At 43.6% G+C, this 12,624-nt stretch overlaps 1 long non-coding RNA gene across 1 annotated transcript; it reads right to left on the minus strand.

Annotated features, from left to right (window-relative positions):
- Positions 1–10,762: 10,762 nt before the first annotated feature.
- Positions 10,763–12,321, minus strand: LOC117396667 (uncharacterized). Its single transcript, XR_004543743.2, has 2 exons — positions 12,091–12,321; positions 10,763–11,730 (listed from the first exon to the last, which is right to left on the minus strand). It is a non-coding gene; the product is annotated as an uncharacterized LOC117396667 (long non-coding RNA).
- Between the last annotated feature and the right edge of the window lie 303 nt (positions 12,322–12,624).

A 12,624-nucleotide genomic window follows, 5' to 3' on the forward strand; every position in this document is an offset into this window, starting at 1 on the left:
AGGATGTAATGTCAACTCCCCTTTTGTCTTACCTAAAAAGTCGTTGATCTGAGCAAGTGTATATCATTTTCGCTGGGAGGTTTGGTTGGCCGGGAGGTCAGAGAGCTGTGAGAAGTCAGAAGTATCTCCGTCATCCTCTTCTTCCTCTCCGCACCCCGACATCCCCCACTCATCGTTCCACTCGCCCTCTTCTGCAGCCTCTGATTCTAGGGTTGCCCCCTCGGCCTCCTGGTCTGCGACTAATGCTTTCTCTGCAGCTCTGGTCGGCTCAGGAGCATCCGGGGTTAAGGCTGCGACATCGCCAGCGTGAGAACCGGTACTCATGTCCTCAGCCCTCCTCGAACAGCCCGGGCAAGACTAGACTCAGCCGCGGCACTCCCTCCTGGCTCCGGTTTACCTTGAGCGGCAGTACTGGGTGGATCTGCCTGACTGCCACTGTCCACGGCGATGGAGCTCGGCCCTGTCGCACACAGGGGCTGAGACCCTCCGCTGCTGGCTTGGGAAACCAAAACGGGGCCCCAAATCGACTCCTCCCTGCTCCCCAAAGCTGCTGTAGAATTCTTTTTTTCCATTTTTCGATTTTTTACTTTTCCAGTGAACATGCCTTCTCGCTCAGTCAGAGTAGCACTCTCCGAAGAAATCCCTGGCACAGCAGTCTGCACTGCAGGCTCCGGCACTTCAGCTGGTCTCAGTCGTCGGGGTGGGGGTACAGGTCACTCTCGACGGTTCCCCCCCGAGCTTCTCCGGCCGCTTCCCCATCACCAGCGGCAGCACCAGCAGGGGGGTCTGGATGCAATTTGGGACAGGTATGTTTAGATGCCCCTGTGCTCCACAATTAAAACATTTCATGTGGTCTGTATTGGCAAACACAACATAATCTCTGCCTTCTACACTAAATTTCCATGCAACATTTAGCACAGTATCGGGGTTGTATAGCAACACAAACACTTGCCGTCTGAAAGACATTACATGGTTAATAGGGGACTGAGACAGAGAGAGAAAGAATTCAAACTGTAAATCTCCCTCCTGACCAAAAAAGGCGCTGGGTAAGGTTGATCGTATGCTTCCTCCTAGATGGACTGCCTTGACGGTAGGCGGAAACCGGAAGGTGAGCATATTAGGGGGAGCGCGTAGTTGCATGTACCTGGAAGGATTCCATTGCAATCAGCTGCGGGGCGGGCCCCTATTGGAGAAACCATGGCAACGGGTTGCTTGCAAGGAGGAGGTTCTGGGTACAAAGGGGAAGCAGCTACGTTAGTATGGCCCCCTTGCGGTGATGACGATATCCAGCTGGAGCCTGTGTGTTTGTTATTGTTTTGTTTTGTCGTTATCAGAGGAGGAGTGAGAGTCGGGAGCTGCAGCCGCGGAGCCAGCACTAGACCTGCAGCACGTCCCTCACAGCACAACACAGCACAGCACCAGCACTCACCACGACCCCGGAGAAAGAGCACAGTTTCGTGCACGGAGGATTGTGGTTTAGGAGTGTTATTAACCTGACGTGTTCCCCCTCCCGATACCATCGCTGGTAAAGGGGTGATTTATTATTATTATTTTTGGCATTTATTGAAATAAAACACAGACGTTTTTGGGAGAATTCTTGTCTGGACATTGCCTTATATTTGCACCACTCACATCCTGTTCACAGGAACATTATTTTTCAATAGCGAGACAAGTCTCCTTCCAACAGTGTATTATCTATGAAAGGAGGAACATTAGAAATAATGACTTTAGTGAGGGGGGTCAACAAAGGCATCACTGTAATCAGGGAATTACAAACTGAAAACCCCTCCTCTACTATGCGATTTACCAATCACTCCTGGCTCAAGAAGAAAACAACAAGGGCCTTATTCATCCACGAAGCAGACTTAACATTATCAAACCCAACCATTTCTCCCACCGCTAACAGCACCTCTTCCACAGAGACGGAGCTATCAGGAACACACCTGAAGCCGTGTCTCCGGGTTAAACCTCCCACCCCGCACGAGTGAGAACCCACGGGTTCCACAAGTCTATTAATCTGTCATATAAATAAATAAATAAATAAATGTAGAAAAAAAATAACAAAAGCAAAAGTTTCAAAACTCAAAATAATTCAGTGAGCGCCGACTGGCAACAACTCACACACACGCTCCCAAACCCACACGCCCCTCCCAAGGTAAAATGTACACAAAATATATACAGGATGTGAGTTAATGCACTGATTCTAAACATAAAAATATTAAGAATAAGAAATTACAAGATTTATCTTTATTATAATTAGATGAAGAATCAAATGTATAATAATCTGCACAAAATAACTACAAATACACATCCAACATCTACTTTTGAATTAATATTTTTATTTGGCGCCATGACCAGTTGCTGCGATGTTTGACCTTAGCATTGGAAGACAAGCGTAACATGACCAATAAGCTGCCACCTGTTCCATCAAAACATTACACACAAAAGACAACATTCCTCCGCCCAGGAGAGCAACCACCAAGAAAAGGTGTTAAAACCAAGCCTCGCCCAGGACAACTGGAAGCTGCTAGAGACTGGAAAATGCTGGCAGATGTTGGTCAACGGCTTATTTTTCCACCTGAGATTGCCACCACTAACCTTCGACCAGATATGTCTTGATGGATCAGCACGCCTTGTTCACCTGGTAGAGTTAACAGTGCCATGGGAGGATGCTGTAGATGAGGCGTATGAGAGGAAGAAACTGCGGTATGCTCAACTAGCCACTGAAGCGGAACAGCGAAGATGGAGAGTCCGGGTTTACCCAGTGGATGTGGGTTGTCGAGGATTTGTGGCACACTCTACAACCCGGTTTCTCAGAGACGTCGGATTCAGTGGCCAAGAGTTGCGTCGCACAGTGAAGAACTTATCTGAAGCAGCAGAGAGGAGCAGCAACTGGCTGTGGTTGAGATGGAAAGATTCTGGCTGGGGATCTCAAGCACAATAGAAAGAAAGAAACGCTGATGTACAGGTAAGTAAGCTGGGCTGAGTTGAGTGGGGGACGGAGGGGGGTGATGCTGGGATGCCAGAATCACCGTCGAGCCATCTTGAGGTGTCGTGGGCTAGTCGACGAAACACCAAGGATGGAAGGTGCCCACTTGAAGACCCCAGAGATGTACCCTACTTTGCTCAATCCAGACTGTTGTCATGCTGATGATCTGGGGAGACCGCACTGTGGTTGATCCCCGGAGCCAGCATCGCAGCCGTTGTGTGTGCTGATGTGCTAGGGAGGCAATAAGCTGATCCCTGGAGCCAGCATTACACTTCAGCAATTAGCACCAGACAGAAGGATATCTACATCATCATATGGAAGGAAGCGCAAATGGATGGAGACACAGATGGATCACATTAGTTTACTGTAAAGCTTCGTCTTAGTTGGTGCTTATCTTGGCGAGAGTCGAGTTCAAATCAGCAGGAAGTTTTAACATCTACTCTCGTGTAATGGAAATCATTATCATACACCATAAACATTTTTGTAAATTGTATAAAATCATTTTCTGCTTAAGGATGCATTTTAAACTATGTACATGAAAACCTGCAAAGGGTGTATCAAACACCCACAGGTCATATAAGATACGAGATCGCTTAGTTACACAAGACACAATGAAAGCTAGCGTAGCTCCCATACCATCTCATTGTAACATTCTACTAAGGAATAACCCTTGAATAAATATTCGATTTTCTATCAGTTACTGCAATACTTTGTGCTTAGGAATGATGGCAAGGAAGTGCCTGTAAGCCATTTAATACAGGTTCATTCTTTAATTTGTCCCTTTAAGGGCTTCTACTTTTTCAAACTTGGCTTTTTGTACGTTTCATATTTTGACCAGATACTATACAAATGAAGCCCTGCTGCTTTGACCACAGTCTGCATCAAGCAAATACCCATGTGGCAAAGTGGTTGCTGATTATGTACAGAGGTGATGCAGTGCAGGAATAAACAGACATTTTCGTTATAATCCATTATCTGGTGACCAAATAATAAACTCCGGTTATACACAGCGATGCGTAAAATATGGAGAACAGTAACAGGGATTGCAGCCCTAAACAATAAACACAGTATCTCTCCCACAATATACAACCACAGTCACCAGTCCTGGGTGCGTGCTGTAGTGCTCGTGGTGGGTGATACAGCTTAAAGAGTGACAAATAGTGCAGTGCTGTTCCGGGTTCAGTGCTGGCCCTTAGCAACAGCTCCAGAACGTCTTAGCCGTCTATAAACACACAAGTAACAATTATAGACAAGACAAACAAAACAAACACTCACGATACTCTTAATACACAGTGCACGGGTCCTTCCGGGTCTATTTCAAAACCAAAAATTAAGGAAAAGATTTACAATTCTCCAGCCCCTTTTATGCGATTATGCATGGTAAACGATTGCAGCTGACTCTATTGCCTGCAGCTGCTACCTCGTTTACCTTCCAGGTCAATACGTTCCTGCATCAGAGTCTCGTCTTCTTCCAGGCTGACTGACCTCCCAACCCAGGGAATGAACTGTCAGGCCAACCTGTCCAAAGCCTTACCCTTTCACTAATTAGTGCCCTCACAGGTCGAGAGGGAGGTTTACAACCAGAACTCATTATATTCCCGTCACAACCCATAATAGTAATCCTTAGAAAATGAAATGCTGCACATAACTTTCTACTGGCAAAAAAATCAAAATAAAATAAAAACAATAGTACATCCTGTCAAGATGTGGCAGAAATGTCTGGGGTATATATTCTCCAGTGCTGGGCTGAACAGTTATTATAGTTTGGATTGTTATTGTTTCATTAATCTAAATGTATACTACTATTTTATGTCCAGTTTGAACACATTTTCATGAAAAGATACAAAGTAAAACTGGCAGAAACGTATCTGTAGAGTTCAAAACAGTTCGGCTTGATTTCCACATTTTTCTTACTTGGATAATGGATAATACTGTATATGAAAATAAGTAGTTATTTTTTATAAAACATTCACCAAATGAAGGGCATATATTTAGATTATAAAAAAAAACATATTTAGATTATTAAAAAAACATGTACAGTATTGAGATTATAAAAACACATATTTAGATTTTAGAAAACATACTGTAACGACCCTGGGTCTGCTGTAACTGCTTTCGGAAGGTTCCGTGGCGGGGGGGTACCCCGTCAAAATAATGTATTTCCGTATAGGTAGAAGTACAGGTACTACAACCTAATCTAATTGAAGGATTTACTTTAAAATGGCAAGAAAAACGTTATGAATACCAAAGCTTATGTACCTGTACTGCACTCACTTTCCATCCACTTCCTGTGTTAGATGAATAGGATCCCACCTCTCCACACTGTGTTTTTAATGATATGAACAGCTGCAAAGCTTTCTTTGACTCTGTGATTAACATCACCAAATACAATATTATACAGTGGAATGAAGTGCGTGGACAGGCAGGTGTTAAGATACACCTATAGATAATTATACAAAATAACTACAGTGCCCCCTCACTATACCGCGGGTCTCCGGGGGGGGGACACAATATGAGCGTTATAACCGAAGAGTGTTATAAAAGGGGGAGGGGGTGGGGAGGTGCCACGGGACACACAACAACACACATCTGACTAAAATACTAAATAAAATAACTCCCTCTTATAATGCACATATAGTGAAGCAAAACTGTAACTTTCTGTGAATTAACAATGCATAAAGCACCGTGTAATCAATGCTATATTTTTTACAAAAGAAAAAAAAGTAACATTCCCCCTCATGGATCATTTTAATTAGCAGATTTTTATATGATATGGGAAATAGCATGCTGCAGCTCCCATGCTCAGTGTTAGTGAAGTCCTGATCTGACAGCAACACAGACAGCTCTTATGACTACTCTTATGTTACCGTTTACTTTTCAGAAAAAAAAACAAGTTTAAATTGCAGTGAGTTTGTTCTGCTCTCTTTCCCATATTAAATACACCACAGAAAGCACATGGTCATATATTTTAGATATTTTGATAAGCACAATCTGAGAGCTACATTTTGTGAATTCAAGTAAGCTGCAGTACATTTCATTTTTAATGTCCTTCATTTTTTGTTGTTTTCTCAGCAGTACACTTCCTAATTACAGTCCCAAGTATTTCTGTCTGTTCTGCTTTCACATTGCTTAAAATGATCAGTTTGAGAAATAAATGTTGTGACAGATGACCCTGCTTTAGTACAAAACTCTCGCTACATAACTGTTTCATTCTGCTAATGGTACTCACTTAATTTACCATGCCTGACTTTGGCTGAAGAGATTTTATCAGCTGATCATCTAACTGGAGTATCTGCTGCGCAATTAAATCATCCTCAAACTCCTGACGGTAAATGTAACTCAATCTATTCTATCTGGGGTGCAAGATGAGACGAAACAATCCGTTCGTATTGACTCGGAACTTTATTAAGGTGCTGGACGATTTGCCTTACGTAAGATAACGTTGGTTTATTGGAGTTCACAAATATTGGTACGGTTACCTTTTCACGTCATTGTTTATTTAACGGTAACCTTTTCACGTCATTGTTTATTTCACAGGTTTTTACAAAGGAGGACACGGACAACATGTCCCACGACCTGTTCCTATCCAATTTTAAATAACTAGCATAACAGGGGCAGAAGTGTTAAAGGGACTAGGAGCTCTTAAAATAAACAAATCCCCTGGGCCGGATGAGATCCTCCGAATAGTACTCAAAGAAATGAAAGAAGTTATTTACAAACCGCTAACCAAGATCATGTAACAGTCTCTTGACACAGGGGTTGTACCGACAGACTGGAAAATAGCAAACGTAATACCGATCCACAAAAAGGGAGACAAAATCGAACCAGGTAACTACACACCAATAAGCCTGACTTCTGTTATATTGTAGTGTTTCCACGCAGTGTGCAGGATAGAAAGAGACAACACCCGTTTCCAAGTTCAACGCTTTATTTATCAATCTCCTCCACCGCTTCCGCCACTAGGAGCAGAGCAGCAGGAGCTGCCTCTGCCTCCACCACCGCCCGGAGCAGAACAGCAGGAGCTGCCTCTGCCTCCGCCACCTCCACCAGCAGAGGGTGAATCCCTGCTGGTTCCACCTTCATTGTTGTGGGAGGACTGCTTGCCCCTCCCACCTCCACCAGCAGAGGGTGAATACCTGCTGGTTCTGACACCACCAGGAGCAGAGCAGCAGGAGCTGCCTCTACTTCCGCCACTGCCCGGAGCAGAGGAGCAGGAGCTGCCTCTACCTCCACCAGGAGCAAAGGAGCAGGAGCTGCCTCTGCCTCCACCACTGCCAGGAGGAGAGCAGCAGGAGCTGCCTCTGCCTCCACCGCAAGGAACAGAACAGCAGGAGCTGCCTCTGCCTCCGCCACCTCCACCAGCAGAGGGTGAATCCCTGCTGGTTCCACCTTCATTGTTGTGGGAGGACTGCTTGCCCCTCCCACCTCCACCAGCAGAGGGTGAATACCTGCTGGTTCTGACACCACCAGGAGCAGAGCAGCAGGAGCTGCCTCTACTTCCGCCACTGCCTGGAGCAGAGGAGCAGGAGCTGCCTCTACCTCCGCCAGGAGCAAAGGAGCAGGAGCTGCCTCTGCCTCCACCACCGCCAGGAGGAGAGCAGCAGGAGCTGCCTCTGCCTCCGCCACTGCCATTAGCAGAACAGCAGGAGCTGTCTCTGCTTCCCGCACCTCCACCACAGGGAGTACGGTGGCCGGAGCCCCAGAAAGGGGAGCTACCGGCTACAAAGACAGGGGGAGAGGTCAGGAGACCAGCATCCCCCGCAGCAATTTCGCTGCAGGAGTGGACCAGCATGCTGTCAGCCGTGCCACTACCGGCAGGGGTGCTGACAGCATTGCCAGCCATGGGCCCACTGAAGCCTCCCTTCCCAGCCCGAGACTTTGTCCTGGACTGCTGGGTTTTTAAGGGGGGAGGTGGCCGTTGAGGCCATGTGTGCTGCGCACAAGGAGGGGTATATGTGGCAATGTGCTCCGCCCCTGTGTGCATTTCTGTGTTGTATGTTGCATGTGTTAATGTTGGTGTATAGAGATTGGTACACGGGATATAAACGGGTCTGTGTTTCACGTGTATTTAAAAAGGTAGATTTGTATTTAGGCACGAGGATGGCACAGATCACTTCAAGTGCTGGTTAAAATGTAATGTGTGGTCATGGGAGTACACTGAATGAATGACTAGCAATCGACTCTCGGTACAACTGCATAAATAGATGCACGTTTCATTCACTCGGGGTTGGGTGTTCGAGAGTGGAGAACGGGAGAGAGAGAAAGGAGAAATACAGTAAAGGAAAATAACAATTGCTACAGCGTGCTGGAAGTGCCAGCACGGTACTTGTTTAACGTTCGTCCACTTTATTTTGTTAATAAACGCTGAGTGCTACCATTTGCACTCAGCATTACTCATCAACACCGTCTGTCTGTGTGTTTCTTCCGGGTCTGACGTGTCACTCAGCCAGCCTTGTGACAGAGACCCATCAGGAATGCCACCATTTTGAAGTCTCCTATGACCTTGATGCCATCTCAGAAAAATACAGATATGTATCCACTTAGGCAGCTGGAACTAAACTGAACTGGTGGGCTTAAGGCCCCTGTATTTATACTACTATTTATATTACTGGAAAGTTCTAGAAAGTTCTAGAAGTTACTCCAAGTTTACTCAGCAGTGAATCTATCTGGAATGTTCTGGAAAATAGGTAAATTTCAAAATATCACTGTCCTGGTCACAAAAGCAAAGTTTGTGGGGAATAATAGCCATTTTCTATACTTTTGAGGCATAAGCAATTAGGAAATAACACTTACTACCCAGGAACCAAAAAAAAATTGTTACACAGTGTTATTATTGTTATTTATTTCTTTTATTAGGAGGAAATATTAAGAGTGTGCTGCTCTGAGTTTGCAGTGCATTAATAGGGGTAACTCACCAACCCCAACCTCCCTACTCCTCCCCCGAAAGCTGCATACCCCAGATTAGCAGAACTGTATATGAACTTGTCTGTGCTATATATGAAAGTGCTATGCATACAGAAAACTGGTGTCGCGGACGGACGGTAAGAATTTATCCGATTTTTTTCATTAAATAATTGCTGTACACATTTTTTAAAAAAACATTCCTCCTAATTTGGAAAATAATTTCACTTCTGAAGACCTTTATAAATATCACGTTTTTAGAACGTTCTCTCAACGTTGTGTAAAACACAACCAAACCAGAACCTTGCAGCAACATTGTGTGTTGGTTGAGATACAACATGTACAGAACGTTTCCCTTTCACTTAACTGTAACGTTCCTACAACGTTACGCCTAACTAAAAACGTTCTAAGAACGTTGTAGCGACGTTGTGCTTGTCACAACCAAATGGGAACCTTCCAGGAACGTTAGGAAAACGTTTTGTGTTAGCTGGGCTGTAATCTGTTTGGAATAAATATTTTAGTAACACCCCTGTAATATGTTAAACTTGCTTTAGGCTTGTTGTGAATGTTGTGGTTTTTTCAATTACCCGTCACATTCAATTGTTGTGCTCAAGCTTTCACTTAACTGCAATGATATTAAAATAATAACGTCACAGGAAGAGGAATGCACCGAAAATGTATGAACGATTATATTTTGTGTGCCCAATTAATCGATTGCTATTTTGAGGCTTAACTGACAAACCTAATCAATTGCATTTAAGGAGAGTAGAAAAGCTGATGTAAAAGACCTATATGTGGTCATTTATAGAAAGTTATTTATTTTAAAATGCTCAGAGCCCTTGCAGTTAACGCACTTCCCCCAAGATGGCCGACTTCCGGTTCTCCTGCTGCGGAGAGCGCATGTTGAGGAGGACGCACACAACCCCCCTTTTCAAAATGTTTTTTTATTTTGACGTTTAAACGTTTAAACTATATACTTTTTAACGTTTAAACGTGTATTAAATTAAACAGACTCTAGGACCCCTAGTAGTACCTATGTAGGGGCTGGTCCTTTTCGTAATTATAGTCAGTGTAATTACAAGAGTAGCTAGGGTTACCATATGGCTCCAGATTAACCGGACGCTTTGAGACAGACCGGGATTTCAAAATTCCCCCTAAATTGAAAGTAATTCACGTATAAATGAGCTCCACCTTTGCTGAGATTAATCCTGCTGTGGTGGAATTGCTTGGGCGCAGCAAACAATTCACACTGATCAGCTGCTTCTGATCAGATCTTAATCAACGAATAACTAATTTATCGATAGAGCAACGAGATGATGATGCGATTGTATTTGCAGAATAATATGGGCGATTGAATTTTAACAAACAGAAAAAATTAGCGACTGGCTGCAATTCATTCTTAGTATAATACAATTATTTGATGCGCATGCGGGTATTTAAGCACCATTCTTAATTGTAGTTAAGAATGGTTCATTTACACCTCCATTTATTTCAATTTAGGGGCAAGTTTGAAATCCCGTTCTGTCTCACAGCGTCCGGTTAATCTGGAGCCATATGGTAACCCTAAGAGTAGCCCAATCACCATCTGGATAACATCTTTTTCATTTCTGACATGAAATATGCTTTAAAAAAAATCAAGAATAAGGAAAATTGCAAATCATGGCGGCGAGAGATTTTCTTCTAGATTTGTTGAGGGCTGCTGACTTCTTGAGACAGACAGTGTTGACCGTGACACGGTTCAGTTTATATTGTCACAGGTATATTCCTGCGCAGTGACAGCTACTGCACTTATAGTCCACCACTGCTGGATCCTGCCATAACCCAGTATCCCAATACCACAATATAACCAGGCACACAACCACACACACACAATACAAATAACAGTTTTTATTCCATAGACAGAAATGCTTTTGCATGTACAGCCATAACTATAAGAACCCCCAATGATTTAATTTGGATTCATCACCGTTTATTGTTGCTCTCCTCCCTGTTCCACCACCCCGTAGTTCACTATACCCCTGTAATAAAGTAACCAAAGTCACAATTCAATCAGTGTATAAGAAGTCCACCAGTAAGTAACCACTCAATACATCAAGTAACCCTGCTTAATAATTATCAATACTAAATAGATTGATAAATAATTATTCAATGCATACAGCTTCAGCATCTAACAACCATACAGTGAACAACAAAGTCACCATACTCCATAAGTATACAGATAAGTAAGCATACCCAATAACTAACCAGGCTAAATAAATCAAATTAAATCAATAAATACCATTCCAGTGAGTACCCAATAGAATCTCTAAAACACCAATAAACACATTTGTCATAAGAACAACAATATAATGTACTTAATCACACCTCAGCATTCATTTACCAAACCCAGAGAGTAGTGTTCAGCTCCAACATCTACCTGCCCACCCTCCTAAAGACACATTATCCAACCTTCTTTTAAAACCTGGAACTATTTCTTGTCCTTCTCAAAACAGAAATACAAAAATATGCAATTCCTAAATACGGTGCGCCCCCTGACGTAATTCTCTGGTAATGTGCCCAAACCAATTTCACTACTTATTAAGCACATCCAAATTGCAGTTGTCTTAGTGCCCTGGCCCGACAATATACACATGTACTCAATGTCAAGTGTTTATATTAGATACAGTGCCGTCTTTCTGATGATTGCTGCTGCTTTGTCTCAATCCCGATCTCACACCAGTGTTGTCACTGTATTTCTCTTGAGGTTGCTCTGAATATCCAATGGACGCGGTCGGCAGCTGAAAAGGTCAGATCGCGCTCCTCCCACTCCAACCCACAGCCTGAATCCACCACCGCCTGCCCTGCAAAGAAACACAACACACTCCTCTGAGTCCTGACGCAATACAACGATAACACAGTAATTGTTATACTCTTGCTGCACCCCAATACTGGCTAATATTCCTCGAGCAAGTTGCCTTCCGGCCAACACGAATACTTCTTCTCCTGGGAATACTGCCAAGCCTTTGAGGTGATAGCGTCGTCCCTCTGATTCCATGCGGCTGCTCGTTCCAGGGTGTGTCGGCTTCTTTCCTTGGTTCATCGGTGTACCCGGGCACGGCTGGAATAATACTATTACACAATGTCCCTCTCTCAATCGGGTGCTTAAACAATCACAACTCTTAATAAAAAATACAAGTGATTCACTGCAAGTTAGTTCATACTTGCTCTGAATATAAAGCTTCCACGGCAGTCTCTCTTCACACGGTCATTTACTAGATTCCGTCTCTCTCACACGCTTCTCTGTAGTTCCATGGGCTGTGGGCTCAAACTACGCAATGCTTTCCGGTCTCTCCTCCTGACCGTCTTTCTGTAAGTCATTTATACCCCATACTCCGCTTCAGATGCAGCATGACTAAACATACACAGCTGTTTCCTATTTAACTATTATCTGGCAAGGTGCTTTACAGTACAATGCAATGTACTTCCTTCCCCCTACGTCACAGCCAACTCGCCTTGTGACATACACATTATTTATTTCAGTTTTACACTAAATATTGAGTTACTAAGCTAATACTATGCAATGTCAGATCTTTCAACACTTGTTTAAAAATTACACAATGTTTTTTTATTTTCTAATTATATTTATTTCAGTTTTACACTAAAATATTGAGAATATTAGATTCAATGCCAGCTCTTTCAACACTTGTTTCAAATTACTAGTTCCAGTTGGGTTACCACTGAATTAAAGCGATCCC

The sequence above is a fragment of the Acipenser ruthenus genome, chromosome 31 (genome assembly GCF_902713425.1).
Source record: "Acipenser ruthenus chromosome 31, fAciRut3.2 maternal haplotype, whole genome shotgun sequence".
NCBI lineage: Eukaryota > Metazoa > Chordata > Actinopteri > Acipenseriformes > Acipenseridae > Acipenser > Acipenser ruthenus.